We start from the raw sequence: 12147 nt of genomic DNA, 5'->3' as shown, positions 1-12147 counted from the left end.
GGGGCCAGTGTGCCCCATGGAGCTCTAGACGAGGCTCCAACACAGAGTTCAGGGTCATCGGTGGCAAACGGCTTCCTCCAGCGCAAGGCGGTGCCAGTGGGACTCCATGGGGTCTTCCCAGACACCGCCGCGGGCCTGGCGGAGCGAGGGGCGCCTTGCGCAGTGGGGTAGGGGGTGGGGCGCTCGGGGTCTGGTGAAGTGGAGGGGAGAAGCGCCCTGTGCCCAGAGACGGAGGGGGTGTCAAACGTGCCTGGCAGAGGTGAGAGAACCCTCACAGTGCCCGGGAGGCGTGGGCACCGTGCCCGAGCCGCTGCCCAGCTCCGAGCTCGCTCTCTTCCTTCCCCACAGAAACAACTTCCTGCTCCCCGGGCCCAGGGCGCAGAAGCTGCGGGAGCAGTTACAGGCCGCAGCCTTGCTCTCCCAGCCTGCGGACTGCGCTGCTGCCGGGCTCCTTCCCGCCCCTGCAGGGGGTCGCTCCTGGCCAGGCTCCAGGGTCCAGGCAGGGTCGGGATGCCTGCGGGGCCACAGCAGCTTTTGTTGCCGGCTCTGCGGGGGCGCCTGAGTGTCCCCCCACCCCCAGAGGGGTCAGCTTGAGCCTATGGTACTAGAAGACCCTGACACGGGGTCACTGTGCTCATAACCCCATCTTCCTGCCAGGGCCTGCCCCCGCTCAGAGCCAGATGGGCCTGGCTGTCCTCAAGCACCCATGACGACTGCCCCGAAGAAGGGAGGCCTCCTGGGCCCCATCCCAATGGCTCTGCCTGTCCCCCACACCCCCACCCCGACCGGCCTTGGCATTCTCACTACAGTGTCCCTTGACGTCACATCTCGCCATTTCTGTGAACCAATGGAAACTTGCCTGCTGTCATAAATATATATATACTTTTTATGCTATTGGTAAATTCAAAAGTTCCTCGCACGCCCTCCTCCCAGGAAACTCCATCCAGGTTGGGTTGGACTGCCCAGGAAAGGGGGAACAGGCCGCCCTGGCCAAGGCTGGGCGGGGGCCGCTGGAGCAGCTCCCCAAGGACCCCTGCTGCCCACTGACCACCTTGGAGGCTCCCTGGACCCCCGTGGCCTTGGCCTTGAGTTGTGCTGCCCCCACTCTGTGACACACACGTGCTGGGGGAGGGAGGGCGGAGGGGGACACCAGGCACATGCAGAAGCTCCTGAGGGTGCTTCCCGGGTGAGAGTCGCACTGTAGCCTCTTCTTTCCGGGGATGAATTTTTTCTTTTTCCTGAGGGAACATGCAGCCTTAGAAAATGGAACAGAAACGTTTCCCAGTTCATCTCTTCATCGAAATCCTGACTTTCACTTTCCCCGGCTGCTGACAACCAGCAGAGCCGGTAACTTCACCGAGGGTGTGCGCCCCTCCTTCTGCGGGGGATGGAGGGGGTCTCTGGCGCCCAGTCAAGGGCCAGGGTCAGGAGCTGGAAGTGCAGGCATCCTGCACCCCTTCCTCCGAAGAGGCCGGCTCTCGGCAGCCCAGACTTGGAATGCTGCCCCGATCCAGCAGCACCACGGGGACACACGGCCACTCTCGTCCGGCCCGGGCCTTTATCATCGTCTTCGCTGCCCTAAGGCCCCGCTGGACACGGGTGTGTGCCGTGAGGAAACACGTCCCCATGAGACCAGTGTGCCGGGCAGTTCCACAGCCACAGGTCCCTGAGTGTCCCCTCCTGTGCCAGCCACACCAAGGAAGAGCCCCACCCTGACACCATTATAAACCCCCTCCGCGCCATCGTTCTCCTGGATGGTCCAACTACTTTAAAAAAACAGATTAAAGACATTTGTGGGTCAGCACCTTTGGGGGCTGCAGAGCCACCAAAAAAAAAAACTCTTCCAGTGGTCGGCAAACTCATCAGTCAACAGAGCCAAATATCAACAGGACAACGACTGAAATTTCCTTTCAGAGCCAAATTTTTTAAACTTAAACTATATAGGTAGGTACATTGTTATTAATTTAATTAGGGGACTCCTAAGGCTTAGGAAGAGCCACACTCAAGGGGCCAAAGAGCCGCATGTGGCTCTCAAGCCACAGTTTGCCCACCACGGGACTAGACTGAACGCAGAAGTGAAAACATCGTAGGTCCCGGCCCTTTTAATGCCAAATCTTGTTTTTCTGAAATAATGAGCAAGCTGGGTAACAACTGAATGGGGATTTTGCAAATAAATATATGGTTCCTACTCTCACGTAAAACCATCCCCAAACGCAGAGCCTAGAAATGCTGCATAGCACGTGCATGCGCGCACACTCCGCATCCAACAACCACACTGTAATCTATTTATAATCACTTTGCTAAGCACTCGAAATATTATAACTAATGTGATATATGTTTTGTGATTAAATGGGTGAATTAAAACATTGAATTAAAAAAGCCACAAAGAAAAAGAGATTATCTTCCATTATGCCACTTCCAACTTTTGCTCCGTGGGTACAAATACACATCTGACAACTGTGTCATTACAGAAGGCAGCGACTAGATGCCAGGATATTAGCTTGGTAATTTTCACCTGAAATCATGGTATAATCAGGCCGCCAGCTAACCTTTTTATTAGCTCATTTTTTTCCCTCACGCTTACACAGTCGTAAGTTAACTTAATGCTGTTTCTCTCCTCCCAATTATTATTTGGTAAAACAAGGAACTGGGTGAGTCAGAGCAATAGTCGTGAACACACACTCTTTTTTTTAAAAAATCCCCTCTTACTTGGCGTGGACTGAGAGAGAACGTGGTTGCACACTCGGAAATCAAATACCAGCACTTGGGTGATGCCGTTGGGGGCGGTTTGGGTTGGTTTTTAAAGCCTTTTCCTAACTCGCTCTCATCCCACATGATTCGAGGTAAATGGTCTGAGAGCAGAAGGCGAATATTTGCTTTGCCGACCAGTGTTCTGTGTTATGACGGCCGGGTTTCCCGCGGAGCCGGCCGGGCCGTGGCCCACGCGGACCCGAGGTCAGATATGTGAAAACTCAGTCACACGGAGCTCTCGCCAGACCAGGATGTTTATAGGATCGGCCTCATACAGTTATTTTTTCCTGATTTCTCCCAAGATCTGTCTGTTGGGAATGCAGCGGCGACTTCCTGCTCGGCCCGCGCGGCCCCAGGGTCCCGGCTCAGCCCCGCAGGCCCCGCGCTTCAGTTTGGTTTCCCTTCTCCCCACGCAGGGCCGGGATGCTCACCAGTTGAATGTTTTCTGTGTCCGAGGCGTCCTCGGAGCCAGCGAACAGATGCCTTTAATCTAACTCAGGCAGCGGGGCGAGTGTCAGTGGAAACATACATTTTTCACTGGGGGTTTTGAACATGCAGCCCGCACACCCCAGAAAAATGCGGATTTTCTGGCCGGGCCCCTCCACTGCAGGCTGGGAGCGGGCGGCGGCCTCTGGGGAAGACGCCGCTTCCTCCGTGACCCCCGTGTCCTCGGGAGGAGCCTGGGGTGCTGCGGAGAGAGCAAACCCGGCCGTGGGATTCTGTTCTCCCGTCTTTGTCTCAGAGTCCTTTGCAGGCCTGGGGTTCCCTTCCCACCGGCCGGTTTTGTAGTAACTTGCCCCGCGTTGTGGAAGCTTCACGTTGGCTCCCAGTGATTTACACACGAGCGGATGAGCACCGATGACCCGGGGGCACCGATGACCCGGGGAGGCGCGGGGAGGCCGGGCGCCTGCTAGTTTAGCTAGAAGCAAAACCGGGAGCCGAGCGGCCCTGCGCAGGGTCTCCCCGAGGCAGGAGAGGTGAGCGCGCTCGTCGGAAGGGTCTTTCCTGCGGAGCATAATGAAGCAATTTTCAAAACCTTTTGCTTTCGCTCACTCAGTTTTATGTCAAACTTGGCGTGACAACCAGCAACAGAAACGAAGCCCCGGCCGTGGAGAGAGCATGTTTGGGGGATACAGCGCAGAGCCGGGCTCTGCCTCGGCAGACCCCCCCCCCCCCACGCCCCAGGCCGTTTCTGGGTGTCCTTTCACTTAAAAAAAATATCTAAAGAACAGACTTTGCGGGCCCGCAGCTGACGGCGATCAGTGGCACGTCCTCCGCTCCCGCGACTGACAGCGGCCACTCCACACCCCGCGCGCAGCCCGGTGTTTGTTTAGAAACCTCCTGCCGGCAGCTGTTTTATCGTCGTTCACACACCTTGGAAAGTCCACGCATTCGCTTTCCACGATGTGTTACCTACGTGTGTATATAAAAAGTCTAACAACCCTGGAAGCATTCCTAAGAAGTTAATTATTATTTTTCAAATAAAAGAACATAAAACAACTAGGAGTCTCCATAAATGTGTGTTCAATCATACACATGTATAAATGTGGGAACAGGCCGTAGATGAGACACAGATGCCGGTGTGAAAATCCTCCCTGGCCGATGAGGAGCTGCAATTAATATCTGCATTCCAGCGCGGCGGCAGCACAGACCAGAAAGCAGGAATTAGGGGTGCCCGCCGGCCGCCGGCCTCAGGTACACATGCGCCTGCATCTCCAAGGCCGCGCCAGGGCCTCGGCTTTGTACCGGAGAGAGCAAAACGCACGTTTGAAAACTCAGTTACCTTCCAAAGAGAAGTGGGCGCTGAATTTATGTTAGTCTCCCAGTCCTGCAATTTCTAAAATGGAGTCATCACAAACTGGGAAATTAACATTCTTCTAAAGAATTCATTGTGCCACTTACAGCCAATTTTTATGAGCAATTAAAGATAAGTTAGAGTGCGGGGTTTGTTTCTGGGAGAAGGTACGGATTTCCACAAAAGTGAAAGGACATCAGGAAATGTGAAAGGAATTTCACTCCCCAAATGTCTAAGGAATGCCTTCCTCTCGCAGCCGAAAGCCTTGATTTATTTGAAGTATTTTTAGATCTTATTAATCCTTTATAGGGGTCTGAAAGAGTCGTTATTTTAATGACCACATATGCTTTTTAAATCACATCTAAGGAGAATTTAGCTATTAAAAACTTAAAGCAATTTTAAACTTTAAAAACTGTCAAATGTTTATTTAAAAATTTTTTAAACAATGCTGAAAGGCTCGTGAAAGTCAGTTACATTTTTTTCCCCCTTCCCCACAAATGGAATGAGAATTTTAGGATCCTTTCTTAGCCGCTCGGCTCTTCGGCGATCTAGGTAAAGTATGAGCCCTTTAGGAAAAAAAAGGGGGGCCAGGAAAGAAAATAAACCCAGAGTTGAAACTCAAACGGTGCATTGTTAAATTGCAAGGGACAGCAAGAACTTTAAAAAAAAAAACCCAGGCTTCACAGATCACTTCTTTAGAATGATTGCAGCAGCCTCGGCTGCCCGCGGGACGGACACATGCGGAATGAGGGATGGGGGCGCCGAGGATCAGTTGTTTGAAATTTGACCACACTGGTCTTATTTATTTAAATACTCCCATTTTATTTTTTTTTAATCTAATACAATTTCCAGACAGCACAGGTAAGTACTTTGCTTTCTACATAATGAGTTTCATTTTCCAGACTCGGTCTAAACAGCACGGCTTTTAGGTCGCTCACAAAAAGGCAAGGTGAAGGTCAGACTTTTCATACATTCCCTTTCCACAAAAAGTGAAGAATGTCTTAACTAAATTTATGGCTGCGAGACAAGATCCTATTAATGGCTGCAAAAAAAAAAAAAAAATACTAAAAAAGAAAGCAGTGCTTTTGTTCTGTCTTGCTCCTTGCTGTGCATAGAGCAACTTTTGGTGTAATTCCTAATTGTGAAAAAACTTGAAGTTTTGTGGGTTTTTGGTTTTTTTTTCCAACCAAAAGACGATGATAATCTAAACAATCTGACGAGGGGTGCCATGAACTTTGAAAATAAGAAGTAATCTAATGAGCAGAAAATAAAAACAGGATGAACATGTATTTTTAAAATGTTTTTCAAAACCCCGAACAACTTGGCCGGCACTGTCCCTCCTGGGCTCGCTGGGAGGATGCTCACAGGCAGGAATTTTTTAAACTATCATCAAGCGTTTGTGCTTTTGCTGATATCTTATCTGGTAACCAGTTTTTCAACTCTGCCTTCTAAATATCCGGCTCCAGGGCGGCCCGTCTCCCAGCCCCCTCGTCCAGGGGGAGGCTGTGGACACAGAAACCGGCGCCTCTGTCCCCCACACTCATAACTTCTCTGAAATTAGCCGTCTCTTGCACGTAGGACGCCGGAAATTTCTAGGAGGCCTCTGAGCCTCACTGGGGAGCTCCTCATGCTGGGAAAAAACTTCGCAGCGCACACCTGGATCTACAAACTCGGAAAAATTAACCAGCTGTAGCCAAAAAGCAAAACACTCAGCCACCCGAACAGTCTGCGAGAAACACAGGGCTCTTTGACGTGCGTGACAAGAAGACATAAATAAAACCGCTCGAGGCAGACAGGCTGAATGAGCCTTTCAAGACAGCCCCTCGGTGCCTCCAACTTTAATATTAGAACATTAAATGTTAGCAACACGAGAAACATCCCGGGGTGTGTGTGTGTGTGTGTGTGTGTGCACTTGAAAATATAAGTGTGTGCACATGTGTGTGCATGCACGCATGTGTGCTGTGTGTGTACACATGTGTGTGCTGTGTGTGTACACACGTGCCTGTGTGTGTGTAGAAATAAGTTTTTGCTGCCCTTCTAGTGTGGGGCCGACTTGAGGTGCTGGGGAGCCCCCAGCCAGGGGCAGGGCAGGCCCTACCTGTGCTCTTGGGGTCACCCCCTTTTTTCATCCCACACATGCAAACGCCCCAAGCCAGCAAACAGGGGACCTGCTGGAGATAAGAAGGTCCATTCTCAGATAGAGCAAACCATTCCCCGCAGGACAAAAAAAAAAAAAAAAAAAATGGTGTTTGCTGCGTGGCCAACGCTGACCTCATTCCCCATCATTAGGACAAAAGCAGCCAGGCCAGAGGGGAGTGAGGCCAGGGGCTGAGGCCTCTCCACCCCGCAGCTCCGCTCCCTCGGGAGGGACAACCAATCGGGTGCCCTGGGCTGGGGTTTGGGCCCCACAGACCCTGACCCCAGCCAGCTGGGCCCGCTGCACAGAGTCGGGCCTGGGACCCTGGGTGGCCTCCAAACCCTCAAATCCAAGATCCCACATGAGAGGCTATCTTGTTGTCTTGTTCAAAGGCCTGGGGCCCTCTATCTTGCCCGGTTTCTCACCAGGCGTGGCCCACGCCCTCCTCACAGCCCCTGCAGGGGTTTCGACACAGTGCAGCTCAGCAAAAACACACCACGTGTCCAGGAGGTGCCAGGTACCCCAGGAGTTGCTGAGTCTGAGTCAGAAAACAGCCGCGGGGGCGGGGGGGGGGTCCTAGGTTGTCAGGAGACACCTTGTGCGTGCACCGAGGGCTTCTCTCCCACCCCTCCCCTCCCCCGGATCCCACAGCCTGAGACGAAGATGGAACAGCCTGTCACCGTAAGTGCATTCCTTCCTAAAGACCAGGGAGAGGAGGCGCGGGATGGAGTAGTGACTTGGCCAAGATTGCACAGACCTGGGGCCTCCAGCCGCCGCAGGCGCACACAGCACTGTTATTTTTTATATTTGCTTTTTTTAAAGAAAAACATCACCACCCCCCTCTCCGCGCTCCCTCACACATAGGCGTATTTTATAGGTAAGAGCAGTTCCCAAGAAAAACAGAGCCTCATTGAAATCTGGGCCCCAGAACGCGGAGCGCCGGCCAGCTCCTGTGACCTCCCTCCCCCACAGCCGGCTTCGGTCATCCGAGGCGTCCACCCTTCCCTGCCAGGTGCATCCTGATCACCCCCTCCCGCTGCCGGGAAGAATGGACCTCCGGTGTGAAATCGCAGACACAGCTCCCGAGGGGCCCGCCGGGGCCTCCCCACAAAGCCGCCTCACCTGAGCGGAGGGGTCACCAGTGCCCGGGCCACCGCCCTTCCCGCCCAGCCAGCACCCTGCACCGGGGCTGCCCGGCCAAGCGGGCAGGCGCTCAGAGCCGCCCTGCTGCTTGGGGTCCCGGGGAACCTGGTGGCCCCTGCCTGTGGTCTCCATGCAGAAGGCGAGCGGGTTACCAAAATGGCCTGAAAAACCCCAGTCTCCCGTCAGCCAGGACGTGCCGGCCTCCCCGGGAGAGGCTCACTACGCGGTTCTCTCCTGGAGGGGGGCCTGGGCACCAGCATTCTGCAGGGGCAACCGTGTGCGGATCACATCAAGTTACTGACCCTCAGGAAAGGGGGGCGGGGTGGGTGCTTGCAGCCGCTGGAGGAAGGACGTGAGGAAGGACGTGAGGAGAGAGGGAACTTGGGAAACAGTTCTGCGCGGTGATAATAGCAGAGCAGAGCTCCACAGCTTCCCCTCGCAGCAAAGGTCCGCACCCCTCCGCGCCCGGCCCCCTCCGCGCCCGGCCCCCCTCCGCGCGGGCCCCCTCCGCGCCCGGCCCCCCTCCGCGCGGGCCCGCTCCGCGCCCGGCCCCCCTCCGCGCCCGGCCCCCCTCCGCGCCCGGCCCCCCTCCGCGCGGGCCCCCTCCGCGCCCGGCCCCCCTCCGCGCGGGCCCCCACTCCAGCTCCAGCCTCATTACCGCAGGGCCTGGCCCCACAGAACACCGCGTCTTCCCCAGGCCAGACCCCGCGTCAGAATAGTCCGCTCCACAAAGGACAAGCTTGGAAACAAACTTAACATTTTAAAAAGTCTCCCTGGAAAAGCGAGGCGAACAAAACTATGAAAGACGCGAGCAGCGGAGCAGAGGCCGGGCTGGCGCGGCCAAGGACGCGGGCGCCGCTCTGTTACGCCGTCCAAGGCCGCGGCCTCCCAGGCTCTTTTCTCTGGCTTCCTTTTTGAGCCTAATTATATGAGAAAGTGCTTTCGGAAAAAAAAAAAAAAAAAAAAAAAAAAACAGACAAAAACCTTTAAAATTTTTTTTAAAAAGTTACAAAAGCTAAGTCTCAAAGCTTTCTAAAAAACAGACAAGACCTTTCAAGTAAATGAAAAGTTACACAAGCCAAGCCTCCAAAGCTTCTGGGGATAAAACGCATAACTTTGTCCGGCGTCTGCGGCAAAAGCGGAGCACACGGGGCACAGAGTGGTCCGGCCTGAACCCGGGGCCCGCGGCCTCACACCCCCGGGCGTGGGGGCGCCCAGGACGCGGGTCCCGGGAAGGCGGTGATTCGGGGAGAGAAGCGTCGCGGGGAGAGAACGGCTGCAGAGGGTCTGGGGGGACCCGGTTTCCGCACGGGGTCTGTGGAGTCTGCTTGGCGGCACCAGCTCTCCTTTGTCGTTTGCAGGGTTTCCAGCAGAAATAAAGACCTTTACTTCCCAGAGAGAGACACGAGGCACAGCAAACCCGTTCTCTCTGCGCCTCCGCCGGGGCTGCAGACGGGACGGGTTCGCTCCAGCTCTGCAGAAGAGCGGCCTCCGCGCGCCTCCTCCAGGCAGCCCCGGGCTCGCGTGCAGGACGGCGGGCTGAGCCCGCGGGGCTGGCGGACGCGGAGACCAGGGCGGTCCGGGTGGGCGTCAGGCCTGGAGTCCGGGGCTTGCGGGGGGCGTGGCCTGCAGCGCGAGCGTGTGGCTCGACCCACGTGTAACCGTGTTCGTGTCGTGTCCGCCGCGGGGGTCAGGCGGGGGCCGAGTCCGAGTCCGAATCCGATCCCGAGGCGAGCCCGGGGCAGGGTCCGCATGAGTCCGCACCCGCGTCAGGCTCTCCGCAGCGGGACGAGGTTGAGGTTCCGCTCCGCGTCTGAGTCCGCATCCCTGTCCGAATCCGAGGTCGAGCTGGGGTCCGGGCTGGGGGTCCGAGTCCGAGTCCGAACCCAGGGCAGAGCCGGGCTCTGGGGTAGGAGGCGGCCTGGGTCCAAGTCCGACGCATCGGGAGTCGGTCTGCGGCGCAGCCGGAAGGGGCCCGAGTGCAAACTGAGGCTGGGGCGCGTCAGGCAGCGATCGCGGTTCCCAGCCGGGACCCGAGTCCGAATCCTGAGTCGAGCCCGGGGCCAGGCTCGGGGCGAGTCCGCGTCCGGATCAGTGTCCGAGTCCGTGTTCCGGGCAGAGCAGAACCCGGTCCAAGCCGCGGTCCGCGTGGGAGTCCGAGTCCGCGGAGACAGCGGCGGCAGCGGCACGCGCCCCAATTAGCCACGGTCTGACGTGGTCACGGGGTCCGACAACGTGTCCGTGTCCGGGGTAGAGCCGGGATCCGAAATCAAAACGGCAGCAGCGCGCGCCCCCAGTTGGCCGCAGCCTGGGCTTGCGGTCCGTGCCCGAGTCGTGTCCGAGGCCGCGGTTGGGGTTCGTGTTCAAGTCCAAGTCCGAGGCCAAGTCCGCGTCGGAGTCTGCGGCAGCAGTGGCGGCGGCCGCGGCACGCGCTCCGATTAGCCGCGGTCGGAGCCGCGGTCTTGGGGGTCCGACGTATCCCGGAGCCAAAGCTGAGATCGCGGTCCGAGGTTATGGTCCGTGTCGGAGTCCAAGTTTGATTCCGTGTCCGGGGCAGACCCGAGGTCCGGGATCCGACGCCGTGCCGCGTCCGAGTCCATGTCCGCGTTCCGGGCAGAGTTGCGGTCTGAGCCGCTGTTTGTATCCGCGCCCGGGTCCGCCGGCGGCGGCGGCAGCGGCGTGTGCCGCCAGGAGCGCAGTCCCGGCTTGGGGTCCGTGCCGAGTCCGTGAACGTGGTTGGGATCCGTGTCCCTGTCCCTGGCAGACATTGTGTTCGCGTCCGAGTCCGGATCTGGGGTCTGTAGCCGAGTCCGCGTCTGTGTCCCGGGTGGAGCCTCGGTCGGAGCCGCTGCCCGTGCCGGTATCCGAGTCCGCGTCTGCAGCGGCGGCGGGCGCGCGCTGCGATCACCCGCAGGTCGAGTTTTAAGTCCGTGCCCGAGGGCGTGTCCGTGGGCGTGTCCGTGGTTGGGGTCCGCGCCCGAGGCCGGATTTGGGGTATGTATACGAGTCCACATCCGTGTCCGGGGTAGAGCCGCTGTCGGAGCGGCAGTCCGTATCCGAGCCCGAGACAGCGTCTGCAGAGGCGGGGGGCGCGCGCGCATGCGCACCACAGCCACAGTGCGAGCTCGGATCCGTGTCTGTGGTTCGGTCCGTGTCCGACCCTGTATCCGCGTCCGAGTCCAGATCTGGGTTCTATGTCTGAGTCCGTGTCCGTGTCCCGGGTAGAGCTTCAGTCCGAGTCCGAGTCCGAGTCCGAGTCCGAGTCCGCGTCTGCAGCGGCGGGCGCGCGCGCTGCGATTAGCCGCAATCCGAGCTTTCAGGGTCCGTGCCCGAGGCCGGGGTTGGGGTTTGCGTCTCAGCCCGGGGTTGGGGGTTCATATCCGAGTCCGGGGTTGGGGTCCGCGTCAGAGCCGGGGGTTGGGGTCCGCGTCTGAGTCCGAGTCCGGGGTTGAGGTCCGCGTCAGAGTCCGGGGTTGGGGTCTGTGTTTGAGCCCGGGGTTGGGGTCCGCGTCTGAGTCCGGGGTTGAGGTCCGCGTCCGAGTTCGGGGTTGGGGTCCGCGTCTGAGTCCGAGTCCGGGGTTGGGGTCCGCGTCTGAGTCCGGGGTTGGGGTCCGTGCGCGAGTCCGGGGTTGGGGTCCGCGCGCGAGTCCGGAGTTGGGGTCCGCGTCTGAGTCCGGGGTTGGGGTCCGCGCGCGAGTCCGGAGTTGGGGTCCGCGTGCGAGTTTGGAGGTAAGGTCCGCGTCCGAGCCCGTGGTTGGGTCCGGGCCCGAGTCCGAGTCCGCATCCGCCAGTATCCGGGTTCACATGCTTGTCCCAGGGCGAGCCTCGGTCGGAGCCGCGGTCTGTATCCGCGTCCAAGTCCGTGTCTGCGCCGCATTAGCCGCCGACCACGCTTGGGGTGCGAGCGAGCTCGGATCCGTGTCTGACACTGTGTCCACCTCCGAGCCCGGGGCTGCGGTCTGAGTCCGAGTTCAGGTCCGCTTCCCAGGTAGCGCCTCGGTGGAGGCCGCTGTCCGCCTCCGTCTCCGTCTCCGAGCCCGCGTCCGCCTCCGGGTCCGCCTCTGCGCCCGCGTCCTCCGAGGCGGCGGCACGCGCCGCTATTACCCGCCGACCGAGCTTGGGGTCTGAGCCCGCATCCGTGTCCGTGGTTGGGGTCTGAGCCCGCATCCGTGTCCGTGGCTGGGGTCCGTGTCCGTGTCCGTGTCCGAGGCAGCGCCGCGGTCCGAGCCGCGCTCCGCCTGCGAGTCCGAGTCCGAGCCCGTGTCGGACCCCAGTCCGTGTCCAGGTCCCAGTCCTCGGAGGCAGCACGCGCCCCAATTAG

Source organism: Myotis yumanensis, unplaced genomic scaffold (genome assembly GCF_028538775.1).
Source record: "Myotis yumanensis isolate MYYU_CA2020_CCGP unplaced genomic scaffold, mMyoYum1.0.hap1 SCAF_3, whole genome shotgun sequence".
Lineage (NCBI taxonomy): Eukaryota > Metazoa > Chordata > Mammalia > Chiroptera > Vespertilionidae > Myotis > Myotis yumanensis.
Note: the sequence above shows the minus strand (reverse complement) of the source record.